The 19,461-nt window shown below is 37.0% G+C and overlaps 1 non-coding gene across 1 annotated transcript; it reads left to right on the plus strand.

The window, feature by feature from the left end:
- Window positions 1–19,144: 19,144 nt before the first annotated feature.
- On the plus strand, window positions 19,145–19,251 carry LOC111915664 (small nucleolar RNA R71). The gene has a single exon (XR_002858225.1). It is a non-coding gene; the product is annotated as a small nucleolar RNA R71 (small nucleolar RNA).
- Window positions 19,252–19,461: the final 210 nt, after the last annotated feature.

Below are 19,461 nucleotides of genomic sequence, written 5' to 3' on the forward strand. Positions count from 1 at the left end.
GCGGAAAATTTTGAGTCAATTTTGCAACTCAAAAAGCATATGATTCTTATACGAAAATCAGATCTATGCAGTTTGAATCCTGCTCTGATACCAATTGAAGAGAATTGTTATCGAGAATTTAGAAAAGAAAAGATAGATTTGAACGATGAAAGATGATGAACACGAAAAGTAAATATTAATCAGATCTCATATTGATTAAGACTGATTACAGAATAAGCTGAAGAGAGATTTTGTGTTTCGCTATTGTGTTCTCTACTTCAAGCCTCAGTCCGTATTTATAGGGAACTTACAAAAAATATACTAAGTCTATACATTTTTAACTTCGCATAGAAAATGACTTAGTAAAATAACATAAAAATGCGAATCATTACAATACACAATATTCGACTTTTTACAATTTACATCTACACACCCGTAATCAGAATCTCTGGGATTTAGAGAGTGTGACTTGAGTGTATAGATCTATACGGGGCTGACTACCCCACACCTGGCTGCTAGCTACAGCTGAACCGAAATGGTTCAAGGGTGACGAAAGTCATAAGGTTGTGGACTACTTATTGCCACAGGTTCAGTCCTTAGTATGGTTATGGAACTCGCAATTAGGATAACAGAGATTTACTTGTAGTAATAATGAATAACTTATACATCTTTTACATTGATAACCAACATTCAGGAAAGTATGGGACTTTCCTAGGAAACCTTGTACATAACCAGGTCTAACAGAATACATCTTTACAATTCAGGAAAGCATGGGGCCTTCCTGGGGATCATATACTTAACTAGAAAAGTGTAACAAAACAGATAACATTACATCTTTTACAAATGATAACTCACAATCAGGAAAGTATGGGACTTTCCTGGGGATACATTGGAACTCAAACATAACAGTTTAACAAACCGGATAATCAAACTATACATTTTTCACATGAGTAACGTGTTTTCAGTGTACAAATCTACTATACTTTGTAATTATGAAACAACAATCAACTTTTAAGAAAATGTGGGATTTTCTTGGCGTGTGTTACATTTTTCAGAAACAGAAAGGAAGCATGAACATTTTCACAAAACAAAACTACTTATGAACTCACCAACGTTATGCTGATTTTCAAAACCGCTTGTGTTCTCAGGTCAACGTTAGAACAGGTACCGAAGATCCTTTTTGCTCAAAGTTGGAATGCTCAGAAGACCCGTTTCATTTTGTTCATATATATATATATATATATATATATATATATATATATATATATATATATATATATATATATATATATATATATATATATATATATATATATATATATACACACACACACTATGTATCACAACTGTACAATTTTACTTTTGAAACAATTGTAAAACTTTTATATGTAATGTAATGGTTGTTCTACTTTACTTAGTATGTACATTGGATTTGATACTCAACGTGGAGTCAACCCCGAAAATGTTTCCGCCTTCGGTTTTCGGGGTGTGACACTATCGGGTATTAATTATATATAACCTTGATGTATAAACTAAGGTATTATAGAGTTAACCACCAAAGGTCCTTTAAGTTTATACTAGTTTAATAAAATGGATTAAACCCTTTACTGGTAAGTTTCTAGTTTTGTCTACCAACTGTTCTATTTGAAAAGTATGTTTTGTACTAGAAAACGATGCATTGAATTTGTGTCCTATGACATGGCCCATACCTGGTACTCCTTATGATTACTTGGTGTATACGGAATATGTATAAAGCTAAGATCGAATAGATAGTAGGCTGGGTGAATCTGCGCTAAGCCCACAACCAAACATGGATCATGAAATGAAGTGGAAAGCACACACCCTACTGTTTGTCGGATCCAATTAATATATATCCCTGATGTATACACTAAGGAATCATAAAGTTAGCATTATAGGCCCCCTTTCTACTGAATGTACTAGACTCGACTGTTCTGTTTGTCGTTTGTAAAATGTAAGTTTTCCCTGGTTTATAACTATCTTAACTCGAAAATAGTTTGCATTAACTTTCAAGTGGAACTGTCACAATATGAAATTAATGGGAAAAATGAAAGTATACAGTTGTCTTTTAAATTGACATACTGAAGTACTTGTTCATGTTATTAGTATGTTACGAGCTTGGTATATATTCAGTTGTTTTATTTATTAATATCCGGTACTTTGTAGATGTACCCCTTTATAAATAAATCCGGTACTTTGTAGATGTACCCTGTATATATATATAAATCATGGCATATTGTAGATGCACTATATATATATATATATATATATATATATATATATATATATATATTATACTACTTTTATTATCACCTTTTGTTTAGAACAATGAGTTAGTGATTCGTTCCCTTCCTAGGTTAACGGGAATCCTTAGTATGATTAAATTATTTCATGATTTGTTCTTCTGTTATAGTATCTTAGTATGTTCTCTTTGTATAGTATATCGTATGTCTCTCTGTCGTATTGTATCTACCTCCCTGTTTCTCTTCATAGTAAGATCTAGCATCTAGTATGAACTGACCCCTAAACTATACCTACTATAGTTTACTAGCATGTTTACTTGAACTGTTATTGAAAAGACTCATTTATCTACTAAGTTATGATTGTACTTTAAAAACGGAGTTTTATTAACTGTAAAGTAACATAATTTAAAAAGAGTTTTTGAAATGTTTTGATCACTTATAAAAGACATAAGTAATCTTTTGAAAGATGTTTATAACAAACATTTACACAATTATCATTGTGTTCAACTTGTATCCCCCCCCCCCTTAAGAGCATTTAAAACAGTTTAAAAGATTGATTATGGGGGTATGAACTCACCTTATGTGGGTGATTCAAACGAATATGCGCGTAAGGATGAGAAGTTCCACGAATGAAGTCCTGAGACACAACCGATTCCTAAATGACATATAATGGCATATAATGGCATGAATATAGTGTTTAGAAGCAACCGTATGCAAGGAAACACCTTTAGGGACTAGGAAACACTTGGACCAAGTGTTAGAATCACATGTGATTCATCAAAGAGATGTTTAAGGCCACCAATTGGTGTTTACGGCCATGGAGTTTACGGCCGTAAACTCATGGTAAAAGGTGCACAAAAGGGGTGATTGAATGATAGGGAAGTTTGTGGGACTATGCATCAACAAGAGGATAAGAAAAACAAACACTTTGGAAGGCTTTTGAGGTGTTTACGGCCACACCAAGAGTGTATGGCCGTAAACTCTCTAAATGGTGTCGTTTGGTCTTAAATCACAGGGGTTCAAGAGTTCTTTATGGTTAGCAAGTGTCTAGAAGTGTTTAAGGCTCAAGTTAAGACCAAAACAAGGGTTTATGTCCATAACCAAGAGTTTACGGCCGTAAACTCTTGAAGTTTATGAGATTGATGATGTTTCAAGACTATGATCTAGTGTTTAACATGTACAACTAGATGATAGATTGAATACTCACACTTTTGAGGGCCTTTGATGAGTTTTCGGCCACCAAGAACAAGTGTGTGTTCTTGGTGAAAGATGAAGATCTAGCCAAAAGTTGATTTCCATGGATGAAATCAAAGGGTGATTCATGAGTAAGAAGGATAACAAAAACTAGAGGGAAGAATCACTTGCTTTTGTGAAGATCGAGAGTGAAAATCTCGATGATACTTGAGAGAGAAGTCAAGTGATCTTGAGGTGGAGGTGTAAGAATGAAGGAAAAGTGAAGGATATGAGACTTAAAGGGGGAGTTTACGGCCTACCTTGAGTTTACGTCCGTAAACTCATGTGTTGTGGCCGTGAACTCCTTTTGGTGGTGCTTAGGCTTGAATGTTGCACAGTGTCTCTAGCAGGTACATTCTAACACTCATTCCTTAAGTATACTAGTTTAAAACTCCTTAGAATGACCTTTAACAAGGCTAGAAATCATTAGAAATGAGTATGACACTCAGTTGAGTTGAATGGTTGGACTTTACAAGGGAAAATTTTTTGGGTTGTCACACCATCCTAGCACCCGAAGAAAGCCCGGAGCCCCGAAGTCTCCTAGAAAAATAAATTTTCTAGTCAAAACTCTGCCCGCACAGAGCTCGGTTTTTGAGAAAACATCTCGATTTCATCAAAAAAGATTGTTTTAAGTGACGAAGTGTTGTCCAATTACCATCTTATCAAGTGAGTGTCTAGTCACTTTCATCTTACACATAAATATGAAGTATTTTCTATAAAATACATGCTATGTGTATAAATATTGTTTGTTTATTTGAGATGGATGTTGAATGAAGTTTTTATACATGTTTAGAATGATTTAAACTGTATATGTATTTTTTATCTACAAATATGTTGGGTATAACATGGGTAGATTAAATAGTTGATGTGTGTTAAAATGTTGGGAGGCCTCGTTGTTGTTGTTGTTCCAGTCATCTAACAGAGTATAGATGACGACCATGGACCTTTCTAGACAGTCCAGTGGAACGCTAGCAGGGTCGCAACCTGTATGTGTTTTTGAACTAAGTGTTCACCAGATGTACTCCATCCCCCTCATGGTTGCCTTACGGACATATATGGATGAGGAATCTCCTTAGCAGTAATGTCCATCCCGATGATGATCCTTAGGCTAGGTCCCTTGTGATAGATGTTTAGGGACGTAAAGTGAGGATAACAGGAATGGGTAATCAGGGTTATTGTTGGTTGATGAAATTAACAAATTTATTTATTATGGGTTGAAAACCCTATATGCTCACCAGGCTTCCAAGCCTGACCCACTCAACTTTTTATATTACAGTTAGTGGACCTAGAGCATAGTTGAATGATGACGAGGGATTTTTGGATTATAGGTCAGTAGATGTAAATAACTGTTGTAATGCCTATAATGTACTGTTTTTGCTTTTGGTCTGTATCGATGTGGACATCCCGAGTTTTGTAATGAAATGAAAATACATTTCTTTAAGAAATGCTTTGATAAATATTTCTTTTATCATATTTTGTTTTGGGAAAAATTCAATATATTTTTATTGGAAAGATTACTCTGACAAAAGCATAAACTAAATCGGTCTTTTCTGGCCGAGAAAATGGGGATGTCACAGTTGGTATCAGAGCATTAGTTTAAGCGAACTAGGAATTTGTAGGATTTCTAGACTTAAACTTAGAATGCTAAGGGATGATCGTGAGATGAGTGTCTACCTTATTTTAGACACAAGCACTAGTATATTTTAGGAAAGATGCCTAAAATGCTTTTATGTGCTAAATGCTATATGGTTGCCATATATGATGTTATTTTTCCAGATCTATGGTCTGTTGCCGATTGGATCTGGAAACCTTATGTCCTTAGGATTATAAGTGTATGACTACGATATTTGAATTAGCATGTAATGTTTCGGAGTGATAAGGAGAATTTAAATATCTTTTGTAAATAAAGATCTAAATTCGTCTAATTTGGTGTATAGATTAAAATGGCAAGAACCCGAAGTGGAGCTGGAAATGCAAATAGAAATTAGCAACCTCAACCCCAAGTGATGGGACAAGTGCCTATAGTAGAAGCTACACCAGAACCAATCATAATGGATGGAGTACAAGCCATGATTCAGGCTATGATGGCTGAACAAAGGGAAGAAATGAGACAACTATTGTTGAATAACAAGAATGAACATTTAATGCCTGTTGAACAACCTGAACTAAATGACAGACAATCAGAGGAAGGAAATTACAGCCATACTGTCAGTCAAGTGGAACCCACAGTGGAAAAAAGGAATAACCCGGAGAGGGAAATCAACAGAGATTGGCGTATGTATAAGAATTTATTGGGCGCTAAACTGCCAATTCTTTACAGAAGCCCAAAACCTGTAGAGATTGTGGACTGGATCTCCGAAATGGAGATGGTATTTGAAAGCTGCAATTGTAGCGACAAGCAGAAAACTGTTTTTGCGGTCAGACAACTGAAGACCGAAGTTTTAAGTTGGTGGAAACTATTGGCAGACACGATGCCACATGGAGAAGCCCTGAAAATGTCTTGAGAAATATTCTTGGAGCAGTTAAAGATGCAGTACTACTCAGAGATAGATCTGATAGATCTAAACAATGAATTTCAAAACTTGAAGAAATGGAAAATGAGCATTGATGACTATGCTACCGCGTTTACCGAAAATATGAAGTTATTTCCACACTTAGTGCCAACTGAACTCTCAAAAATTAAGAGGTTCGCTAACGGACTGCCAGCCGACTTTGGCCCAACGGTTAAAATGGCAACTACTCTGAAGAAAGTAGTCCGAGCAACTAAAAATGTGGAGACCAGTTAAAGGAAAGGGGTCAGGAGAGGACAGAGGTTGGTGAGAAAAGAAAGTTCGATGAATCTTCGAGGTCCAACAAGGAAAGTAAATTCTTGAAGTCTGATTCGAGAGGAACAAGAGGCGAAGCAAAATGGTGTGATAAATATAACAAGAAACATGTTGGGAAATGTGGATAGAAGGTCACTTGTTATAAATGTGGAAATCCAAGGCACTACGCCAACAAGTGCACATCCAACAAAAGGGTGTGCTATGCATGCAGTGAGAAAGGCACATTGCTAAGGATTGCCCGAAGAAGAAAGAGGCAACAAGGCCTAATCTTCCGCCAAAGCCAAAAGCCAGAGCTTTCTAGATGACACTAGAAACTACAAAGGATGCAGTGGATGTTGCGTTAGGTACCTTTCTTGTAAAACGATTGCCTGCCAATTTATTGTTTGATTCCGGAGCGAATTACTCCTTTATATCACATAAATTTGGTGGAAGACTAGCATTGCCTATAGAAAAACTTGATGATGCCCTAATTATAGAAGTTGCTAGTGGCAAATTCATACCTGTTAGCGATTGTATTAAGAATATTTTCATCGACTTGAATAGAAACGAATTCCACGAGAAGCTGTTACCCATTGAGTTGAATGGTTTTGACATCGTTCTAGGGATGGATTGGCTTAGCGCCAATAATGCTGAAATATTGTGCAAGAAAAAGATAGTAAAGGTAAACTCGCCTGGAAAAGAGTCATTTATTGTGTATAGAGACAAGCGTAGAGTAAATTCTGGAATCATTTCCCTAATGAAATCCAAAAAATGTTTATCTATAGGATGCACATCATACTTTCCATTCGTGATCGATGGTAAGAAGGAGAAAAAAGGATATGCAAAGTATACCAGTGGTGTGTGACTATTCGGAAGTCTTTCCCGAAAATCTTCCTGGATTACCCCTGATAGACAAGTGGAGTTTCGAATAGACTTGTTACTAAGAACAACACCAATAGCAAAGGCACCATATTGATTAGCACCGACAAAGATGAAGGAGCTTATGACGCAACTTCAGGAGTTGTTGGACAACAGTTTCATTAGACCTAGTTCATCACCCGGGGGAGCTTCGGTGTTATTCGTAAAGAAGAAAGATGGGAGCATGAGAATGTGCTTAGATTACAGAGAGCTAAACAAGGAAACAATAAAGAAAAAGTACTCGTTGCCAAGGATTGATGACGTGTTCGATCAGCTGCAAGGTTCGAGCTATTTCTTGAAGATCAATCTTAGGTCAGGATATCATCAGGTAAAGGTAAGAGAGCAGGATATTGAGAAGACTTCCTTCAGAAAAAGATATAGACACTATGAGTTCTTGGTTATGTCGTTTGGACTAACCAATGCTCCAACAACATTCATGGATTTGATGAACAAGGTTTGTAAACCATTCCTCGATAAATCCATGATAGTTTTCATAGATGACATTTGATTTATTCAAAAAGTAAGCAGGAGCATGACGAGCATCTGTGAGAAGTGTTAGAAGTTCTGAAAAAGGAGAAACTGTATGCAAAGTTCTCCAAATGTGATTTTTGGATTCAAGAAATCCAATTTTTGGGTCATGTGGTTAACCAAGAAGGGATAATGGTTGGCCTAGCTAAGATTGAAGCTATAATAAAGTGGGAAAAATCAAAGAGTCTCAAGAAGATCCAAAGCTTTCTATGATTAACCGAATATTACTGAAGATTTATCCAAGGCTTTTCTTCGATAGCTGCTCCATTGACAACTTTAATCCACAAAAAGGAGCTACTTATACTTGGAGTGAGAAGCCTAAGGAAGCATTTGAGAAGTTAAAGAAGAAGTTGTGTGAAGCATCGATTCTTTCTTTACCTGATGGAGTTGAAGACTTTACAGTTTATAGCGATGCATCCGGAATTGGGTTAGGTAGTGTTCTAACCCAAAGGGATAATGTGATAGCATATGCATCGAGACAACTGAAAGAGCACAAAAAGAACTACCCCACTTATGATCTGGAGTTGGTAGCGGTAGTATTCGCCCTAAAGATATGGAGGCATTATCTTTATGGCACAAAGTGCAAACTTTTTGCTAATCATGAGAGTCTTCAGTACCTCTTTAATCAGAAGGAATTGAACATGAGACAACGACGTTGGCTAGAGTTGCTTAAGGATTACGAATGTGAAATACTTTACCACCCTGGTAAAGCAAATGTTATTGCTGATGCTTAAGTAGAAAAGTAAGCCTTGAAAAGAAAAGGGCAAGAACATTAAGAATCGAAGTTGTCTCAATGATTGTAGAAAGTATCAAGAAAGCTCAGGAAGAAGCTTTAAGGAAAAATGACCGAAAGGAATAACGTTTGGTCAAAACGTTAGTGTTCGGTACAAACGGTCAACAATTGAAGGTATTCAAAGATAGGATTTGGGTACCTAAGACGAGAGGAATAAGAGATCTTCTGATGGAAGTAGCTCACAAGACCATGTACTCGATTCATCCCGACAGCACGAAAATGTATAGGGATATGAAACCCTACTACTGGTGGCCAACGATGAAGCTCGATGTTGAAAAGTATGTGGCCAAGTGTGTGACATGGGTGAGGGTTAAGGCACAACATTAGAAACTATATGAGAGTTTAGAACCTTTACCTGTACCCATGGGTAAATGGGAAGACATCACCATGGATTTTGTAACTAAACTGCCCAGAACAAAGAACGGTCATGACATGATTTGGGTGATTGTTGATCGCTTCAAAAAAAGTGAACATTTCATAGCAGCCAATGAGAAGTGGCTATGGAAAAGCTTGAAAAGGTTTATGTGAAAGAGATAGTGAAAGCTCATGGTATTCCCCTGACGATTGTATCAGATTGTGATAGTCGTTTCACGTCAAGGTTTTGGGGAAGTCTATAAGAGGAATTAGGTATGAAATTCTGTCTAAGTACGACCTACCATCCGCAAAATGATGGTCAGAGCAAACGAACGATTCAAATGTTGGAGGATATGCTAATACCATGTACCATGGAATTCCAAGGTAACTGGGATAAAAATTTACATCTAGTAGAATTTTCCTAAAATAATAGTTTCCACTCAAGCATCAAGATGGCACCTTATCAAGCTTTGTATGGAAAAAAGTGTCGAACACCGTCGTGTTGGCTTGAAGTTGGAGAAAAGCAGTTTCTGGGACCTAAAATAGTCCATCGGACTGCTGAAAAGCTGAAAGTGATTAGGGAAATGATGTTAGCAACTCAAGATCGTCAAAAGAGCTACGCTGACAAGAAAAGACAACTGATAACATTCGAAGTTCGAGATTTGGCTTTACTTAAAGTCTCGTCGTGGAAGGGACTTATCATATTTGGTAAAAGGGGAAAGTTGAGTCCAAGGTTTATTGGACCGTTCAAAGTTCTTCAGAGGACTGGGAACCAAGCTTACAAGCTAGAACTACTAGAAGAACTAGATGGTATTCATAACACTTTCCACATGTGTTACTAGAGGAAGTTCATGGGAGAAGTTCTCGACATAATTCCAGTTTCTGAATTAAGGTTAGATGAAAGCAAGAGGTTAATTGAAGAACCGGAGGCAATTGTTGACCGTAAGACTAAGAAGTTGTGACACAAGATGGTCGATCTAGTTCTTGTGCGATGGAAACATACAAATGGGCCAAATCTCACCTGGGAAACGGAGAGTGACATGATGAGTCGATATCCACATTTATTTGCTGATGTATGATTCTGGGGACGGAATCATTCTAAGGGGGAGAGAATTGTAATGCCTGTGTTTTAGGCTAGGCATTAATGATGATTTAATAGTCTAGGTCAACCTTTGTAACTTGTTTTGAAGTAATAAATATGTATTATATGAATATTATGTTCTTATACTTGATTATTATGATTTAATAAATTAAGGATAAAAATAAGCGTCGAAAATAAATATTAGATAAACCCGATATCTATGAAGAAAGTTGTAGTGGTTGAAACAAGGATTCTGGAGATATAAATAATACTGAAATACGAGTTATAACAAAGAAGTTATGACTTGTCGAAGTTTCGTGACAGAACCGGCACAACGCTGTGTGACGTAAAAAGTGAGTTTATGATAAAGTTCTTTTTAGGCTTAGTGATCTAAATGAAAGTCGTAGTTTATTTTTAAACCGAGAGCGTTCATAAAAAGAATGTACAAAGTTGACTTCGTTGAGGAAGTTATGAACTTTCTAAGATTTAGCATAACAGTATGCAACCCGGAATTCGAATTATAAATCGAGCGATTTTTAGCCGACACAACCTAAAAGAGAATCGAAGATCTCATCGATAGTAATTAAAAGTTAAAAAGACAGACAAAAACCGACGTCGGATGAAAAAGTTATGAATTTTTAACGGACTTTTCCTGTCCCGACTTGTTAAAAATATAACTTTAAAAATAAATTCAAAATTAGCCGACAGTGTCTAAACGAAAATTGTAGAGCATGGTCTCACCTACGCGTGGATATAAAGAACATCAAAATGGAGTTCGTATGCGAAAGTTACAAATTTTTTGAAGTTTGATAAATCGGAGTACGCCCCGCGTTCAAGAGTACACCCAACATATTCGGAAGCTAGGCCTCGGATTGTCCACGTAGCCCTTATTCTCACATGCAACACGTATATCGCACTCTTGACACGTCCGGAGCCACGTATCACGGTATGCCTAGTGTATAAAAGTGTATGCCCAGCGAAGAGACTTGCAAGGCAGTACGCCCCACGTACCAGGAATTACTCCCAGCGTAATGAGGAGCTTCGGTCTCCTATAAATAGGATCTAAAGCCAACCGAGTTAGTGTTACAAAAATTCATTATCTTTCACTCTCTACTCCCTTTTAGCCTATCCTAAACCCCCAACGCCTAAGGTACCATCCTAGCACCCGAAGAAAGCCCGGAGCCCCGAAGTCTCCGAGAAAAAGAATTTTTTCGAGTCGAAACTCTGCCCGTGTAGAGCCCGGTTTTTGAGAAAACATCTCGGTTTCATCGAAAAAGATTGTTTTAAGTGACGAAGTGTTGTCCAATTACCATCTTATCAAGTTAGTGTCTAGTCACTTTCATCTTATACATAGATATGAAGTATTTTCTATAAAATACATACTATGTGTATAAATATTGTTTGTTTATTTGAGATGGATGTTGAATGAAGTTTTTATACATGTTTAGAATGATTTAAACTGTATATGTATTTTTCTATCTACAAATATGTTGGGTATAAAATGGGTAAATTAAATAGTTGATGTGTGTTAAAATGATGAGAGGCCTCGATGTTGTTGTTGTTGTTGTTCCAGTCATCTACCGGAGTACAAATGACAACCACAGACATTTCTAGACACTTCAACGGAATGCTAGCAGGCTTGCAACCTGTAGGTGTTTTTGAACTAAGTGTTCCCCAGATGTAGTCCATCCCCCTCATGGTTGCCTTATGGACATATATGGCGGAGGAATCCCCTTAACAGTAAAGTCCATCCCGATGATGATCCTTAGGCTAGGTCGCTTATGATAGGTGTTTAGGGACGTAAAGTGAGGATAACAGGAATGGGTAATCACGGTTACTGTTGGTTTATGAAATTAATAAATTTATTTATCGTGGGTTGAAAACCCTATATGCTCACCAGGCTCCCAAGCCTGACTGATGAGTGCAATAAGCTACACCTAATTTTATATTTATAACCTAACTAACTTAACTAACTAAATTGCACCTAGGCAGTGTACCTAGTCAAATTATAAAATAGTTGGGTAAGTTAGGTGTCGATCATAGGGAACTGTTTTGACTTATTAATTTATCTACTACTCAATTAACCTAGTTATTAACAAAGAAATGGAATTTATCTAATTTTACAAGTTTATACAAACTTAATTCTTTAACACAAACTCAATCAATAAACAAACACTTCTGTTAGCTCGAATCCACTTTCACTCAATGGGTTATAAATTAGCTATGACAATTACTGTTGGTTATCAATTAAGACAGTATTAGCAATTTAGTTCTAAATCTACTAACATTAATCAATTCATGTAAATCTATTTAAGGTCACACAATAGTTAACACATAATCGATTATTAAATAAAATTGGAGCTATGTAAGATTGATTTGATAAAAAAAAACATTATGGTCATAATCTTGAATTCTCTAGCACAACTTAATTTTAATAATTTATGTGCTTAACTAAGATTGTTTTGATCTTAGTTCTAATAATCTAGTGTTCACTGAATTATTAGGTATTCAAATTCATGTACTTCTTATTCACTAACTACATAGAATAAGAATTTAAAGCAATCAATTATCAAACAAACATGCTAGGTAAAATCAATCCAACACAAGTCTTAACCAACTAGTAAATCAAAGCTAAAGTAAACACACCATGAGTTCCAGCTTCATCTAGCTAACAGAAGCAGCTAGATTTAGCTGGACATCCTAGAAACTAAGCAAAAAAAATCCATAATCAAAAACATTTTTAAATATACCAAACTATGAATCAAATTATGAACTTCTTCTCCCTTGGTGTTGAAAGCCAATTCCAAACATTTCCTTATTCTGAAAGTCGTCTCCAGCAACCCTCCAAGGCAGCAAAAAGTCCTCCTAATCGTAATGATCTTGGGTTTATATAATTTTATCGAAATTTGTGTTTCACGTCGTGAAAGGTATCTTCACGTCGTGATTTAGGAGGAAACCTTATCGGGCAAGGATTTTACTTTACGAAGACTTATCTTCCAGAATACTCATGCCACGTCGTGGCCTTCTATTTCTCATTTTGATTAGAGCTAAATCTGTGGTTTTCTTCTACTTTTGTACTCCAGGTCTCCAAAGTTCTATGTTTTTTCATTTTTGGTCCCTTTTCTTTGAAAATGCTTCCATTTGGCTACAAAATATAATTTAAGCTTATAAGTGCCAATATTCTATGCAAATAACCACATTATTAGTAAAAATGTAAATCAATATTGCCTAAAAATATGTATAAATATGGCAATATCAAAATACCCCACACTTGTGCTTTGCTTGCCCTCAAGCAAATTTAACTATTTTTCAAATTTAACCTTTATCACCAACATCACATAAAATGATCCAACTCAAACTCAGCCATTATGCCAAGACCTCAACGTGTGCATTTGTGTCTAAAATGTTTCCTAAGTAACCCCCCTAAATTCTAATTACTCACAATCCTCATAAACACACACCCACTTATTTTGAGCAATGCTCATTTTATGTATCCCTCCGAATCCATCCGCAAAAAACTTCCTAACCTCAAGGTATTTTGTAAAGCTAGCCAAGCATACATAATCTAGAGAATTACAACTTTAAGATACCTCACTATAGAGCTCTTGAATTCTTAATTTCTTTGATATTAACTCTTTGATTTCTTCGAATTCACCACTTTTTTGTGTAATTCTTGGTATCTTCATCTTTTTGTTTTTCCAGAATTTTTGATCTTTGATCTTTTATACTTTATATCTCCAAAACTTCTTCAACTTTTCTTGTAATTACTCACTTTTTTTTTACATGTACTCACTTTTTTTTTCTTTTCTCTCAAAACCCTATATGCTTAAAGAAATTAGTTTTCATGGATACATTTCAAGTACATGCTGCTAAACATATTGCATACCTCAAACTAAGTGAGGTTGCGTTTTTATCCCATGATTTCACTAGAATAAAGGGGGCCACAAATGCACTATACCGTATATCTGCTAAACTAAACATTTGAGATCTCATCGGATCATCCCATGCAACACTAGAAAGTTAAGTTCAAATTATCATTATTACTAGAAATTATTAGATTATTATTTCAAACCTATTAAAAATTTTAAATTTACCTATTTCCAGCAATTTACTTTTTCGATCCCCTACCCCACACTTGGATCTTGATCACTGCGAGATATATAAGACACCTTGATAGTAGTGGATCTTGATCACAACGAATATGAAACTTCCTCAAAATAAAAACTTGGATCTTGATCACTGCGAGATATATAAGACACCTTGATGAATCGAAACTTCAATCTTTAACAAATGAGGTGTAAATCTCGAAAACTTGAAGAATAATATGGGAAAGCATACGCCACATTATATAGTGGAGGAAACTAGCCAGAATAATCTTTAAAATAACTCCAAAGAGAATGGTGTTGAAGCATATAGAAAAGGTGAATGAAAAGGATGCATGTTTGTGAGAAGATACGACTCATGACGTGAGTCATAGTGTTCACGACGTGAGGTCGCTAAAAATAAATTTAGACTGCCTTCACAACCCAGCTCACGACGTGAAGGATAAGGTGTCACGACGTGAAATCTAGGCAAACAAAAATTGAAACTTCCTAATCTTCCTTGTAAATAAATGTATTCCAACCAATGTATTAATAAATTAAGACCCTTTTAAATGCATTATTTGACAACTCTTCTAACTCTATCCTCTCTCTCGACTCACCCCACACTTATTTCCAATTGTAGGTCTCGACTCTCAACTTTAAACGCTAAACGACACTTGTCTAGACATATATGCTCTCGACTCGACTTTCCTCCCCGAGACTCCTTTAGGAATCTGAAATTCAACCACCAAAAAGGAAATAAAAGTAACGTAATAATTTAAAATGTCTTACAACCAAACAAGTTCAAAATAAACACAACCCAAATTTAAACTAAAAAAACAAAAATAAAAACGAAAAATGATCAATCATCCTCCTCATCATTTCGGGCTCCACTTGTTCCTTCTTCGCCCCCTTGAATGTTGATAAGAGCTCCATGTAGGACAAATGGGGTATTGACTCCCCAAAGATGATGGTTGCTCAATATCGAAATGTCGGACCATGTTTTACATTGTACCCCCGATCCAATTAGTACTCAAGGATAATTGATCAAAATATCTAGCCATATGTCCTCCAAAAGGTGCATGTTGATGCACCGGCTGCCCTCTTTCTCCTCGACCTTTAACATTCCTCCGCCGAGGCCGTGGTTGTGGTTGTGGCTCGGGTTGCTCATTATGTTGCTCGCCATCCTCCGGGGGTATCACATAGCCACCCCCAACATTCACTACCACCCTCATAATACCCAACACTTGAATTGTCAGTTCATTGTCGGTGAAATGAGTAAGATTCCTAACAAAATCAGGAGACAAAAATTCCGTAAGACCGGGCAAGGCGGGTGATTAGATAGGCCCACCCGTGATCGGACTCCCTTGCCTAGAACTGGCCGTTTTTTCCCAAAAATCGTGCCAACATGTAGGGAAGATCACAACAAACCCCGACGTGATGATACTCCACAAGTAAAACAAATTATGGATGGAAACCTGATCGCCATGATGCTTGTGATTGATCGCCATGATGCTTGTGATTGATAGAAAAAGTCACAAGGCGATGAAGGAATCGATGAACATGACTTCGAATTTGTGCCTCACTAGCATCACGAGAATTATACTCGTGATTTGAGATAGTCCTCCAAAATTGGACATCTAAAGTTATGGTTGTAAAACCCCGAACACATCCAAGCAAGAATGGCACTAAAAATGGGGATTGAGTTTCCACTTCCGTGTATAAACCCATGCGCCATGCGAACTCGCGAAGACTACACTCACGATAACCCCCCCCCCCCCCAACCAGAAAAAAGTGCCTGATTGTAATCAAAATCCATGGTCCTTTCCTCAAAGCTTACAGTAGCAAAAAATTCTACCGATAATTCCCAATAGACAAGCTCTTGAACGGCGAAAAGATTTCTCCAACCATGACATGTAAATGAAAAACCATCTCCTTCATACACCTTTGTCCAATATCGCTCCAATTCCAAAACCATGCCCACACTTCGTAGCCATCTCCAATCCACAATCGGTGCTAGTGCAAACTCGCGGTTATAAAGGCATCCCAACTGGTTTTCGTAAGTTGTCAAGAAAGCTCGAGATAAATTTTGTGGAAAACGATACAACGGGTGAATGCTAGCCACATCAATCAGGTTACTCTCTTGTTGGACTGCCCTTCTAGGAGCCATCTTCCTGAAATCATCAAAAACAAACCAAAACAAAACAAACAAATCACCCAAAATATTTCATTAAAAACAAAACCGAAAAACTGGTCGCCCAGGATTCACGACGTGGAATAGCGTTCCACGTCGTGACACGAGTTCGGGACGTGAAACTGAATCGAATATCATACAGTCATAATTCCGCAAAAATCATACTAGGGGTTTGTTTATCTCACTAATCTAAGGCTATGCATCCATATAATACCAACTGATTCAACCCTAACCACTAAAATGCATAAAATCGTAAATAATAACAACAATTAAGGGATGAAGTACTTACCAAATGAAGTTAAAAGACAAGAAATGCAAGCAATTTTGGAGAAAAAAATGTTGGAAATCGGCTGTGGGGCTGCTTCCGTTCGTGCTCAAGTTAATAAACAAATGGGAAGGTAGGACAAAGTGTTTATGTAACTGGTCCCCCCCCCCCCCTCCCCCCCGACTTTTAAGGGCCACGATGTGAAGGGCTAAATCACGACGTGATTTACTTGCCGAGCTAATTAAACTTATTGGGCTATCATAAAAATTGGGCTCACCCGTAATTTGTTATAAGTCACGACGTGGGACTATGCTTCACGTCGTGATAATAGTCTGACCAAAAAACATATTAATTTAATGAATGATATTTGTTTAATTGTTTATTTTATTTTCTTACCACTTAATTCTAAATTACCCCACATCTAATTTCTCTCATTTAAAAGTTTTTGGATGAAGAATTGATCATTTTCCTAAAAATAATAATTCCTAAAAAGAAAAGAAAAGAAAAGAAAATGCAAACCGAACTCGGGTTGCCTCCCGAGAAGCGCTTCTTTTTGATGGAGTCATGAGCCGGACTTCGTGCCTCCTACGTTGAGCTACCAGAGGAGTCCACCACCTGCACCTTCTGTTCTTTCCATCACCTCTTGTATGCTTGAACTCGTCTAATGTACAAATTCTTTGAATTTTCTTTGTTAGCTTTTACTTCATCTATATCAAGTTTGCGTTTGATCCCTTTAGTCTTTAATTTTTCATCATTCTCATTAAGCTCCATAGGAATCTTTTCTTCCTTCACCACTGGACTCGTCTCCTTGGAAGTAGCCTCGTCTTCATCACTCGACAAATCATTGCTTTCCTCACTCATCAAAGTTGTTGGTTTTGTGTAGGTAATAGCTTCAACAAAGAACGAGACGGATGCTTTGGTTTGGTGCGTTTGACTTGATGAATTGTCTTAATTTCTTCCTCCATGAGCTTTTCTAATTCTTCAAGTTCACTATCCTCATCAATATTGAGCACCTCACCGTTAACATCTTATCCTTGAAACCCATCTTATACTCCAAAGTCTTCCTTATCATCACCAATCCTCAATGTAAGCTTGGATTCACGAACATCAACTAAAGCGCTAGCAGTATTTAGCAAGGGACGACCAAGATTGATTGGGATATTTACATCCTCCTTCATATCCATAATCACAAAGTCAACTAGGAAAACAAATTTCTTAATTTTAACAAGGATGTCTTCTATGATTCCCCTTGGGTGTGTCACTGAACGATTGTCCATGTGGATGGACATATTTGTAGCCTTCATTTTCTGAATATTCAGCTTTTGATAGAATGAATATGGCATCAAATTTATGCTAGCCTCGGAATCGGCTAAAGCATAAGTCTTCAAATTGTTACCAAACTCACATGGAAGAGTGAGGCCTCCAGGATCTCCCATCTTCTTAGGAATCTCTCCCAATACGGCTTTTGAGCTTTGTTCACTAAGAATGACCTTAGAATTCTTCTTCAACTGCTGACGAGTGTCTACAAGATCTGGTAGGAACTTCACGTATTCTGGAATTTTTGAAAGTGAATCGATAAAAGGGATATTAATAGGAATACCCTTTATTTGCTGAATAAACTCCAGATGTTCCCTTTTCAGTGGGATGAGATGTGCTCGATACAGAAACAACAAAGGCGGTCGGTAAGCCGGAATGGATTCTGAATTTTTCTGTTTAGATCGAGGCCACGTCGTGACAGTGAGAGGCTCACGACGTGAGTCTGGTGTTTCAGCAAAAATTTCGTTTTCGACCTTCGACTTCTTTGGCTTTGGTTAAGATGGATTTGGCTCCTCCTCTATTGCTTCTAAGAACTCATAGATGGTCTCTTCTTCAGTATCAATCATCATAACATGAGATTGAGCATTCTTTTTAGGAAATTGTGAGGATAATTTGTTGCTCACCAAATTAGTAAGTTGACCAACTTGGACTTCTACATTATGGATTGATGCTTGATGATTTCTTAATGAGGCTTTCTGGTCAATCATAATTTTGTGTTGTTCTTTCGTCATGTTCATATGTTCCTTTAGCACTGCATCAGTATCATCATGCCTTTTCTCGGACGCTTCCATAAATCGGGTAAAAATGTTTTCCAAGTCTACTTTCTTCTCGGCTGGTGGTTGCTCTTTTTGATAGAAGCCTCAGCATGTCTGATTATATTTCTCTTCTTTTTGCTTCTTATACTCATCGTAAGGCAGCCACTCTTTCTTTGGTTTCCTCCAGTCTTCATCATACTTGTCCCCACTCGAGTAGCAAACTTGAGCCTTCTTGTTCCCATATTCATCCAAATGGAAATCCTTAGTCAAGTGTGGCCCACTGCATCTTTCACAACCAAATCTTATTGCATGAATTGATTGGTCTATATGGGTCAATCTCCGGTCCATAGTATTGAGCATCACCATCATAGCAGCCATCTCTTCAGAATGTGCACCTCCATTGCCTTTTACTCCATCTTGTCTTGGGTTGTAATACTCACAAGAGTGTTTTGCGAATTATTCAACTAATTCTTTGACCTCCCTTGGATTTTTCTTTGTCAGTGGCCCTTGCGAATCAAGGAGTTGTCTTGTCATAACATTGACCCCATCATAGAAAATAGACATCTCTTGTTGAACATTTAGATCATGTTGAGGACAATTCCTTAACAACCCTTTGTAGCACTCCCAGGCTTCGTATAGTGACTCCCTTGGTTGTTGCTCAAAGTTGGCTATTGCCTTCTTGAATTTAGCTATCTTGGAAGGTGGGCAAAACTAATCTAGAAATTGCTCACGCATTTGAGCCCAAGTAGTAACTGTACCAAGTGGAAGTGCTTTCAACCAGTCTTTTGCAGCTCCTTTGAAAGTAACTGGTAGCATCCTTAGTAAGATGGTATCTCTATTGACATTCAAGACATTGAAGTAATCAGCAATGTCATTGACCTCGTCTAGATTCTTAAA

The sequence above is a fragment of the Lactuca sativa genome, chromosome 3, assembly GCF_002870075.4.
Source record: "Lactuca sativa cultivar Salinas chromosome 3, Lsat_Salinas_v11, whole genome shotgun sequence".
Taxonomy (NCBI): Eukaryota; Viridiplantae; Streptophyta; class Magnoliopsida; order Asterales; family Asteraceae; genus Lactuca; species Lactuca sativa.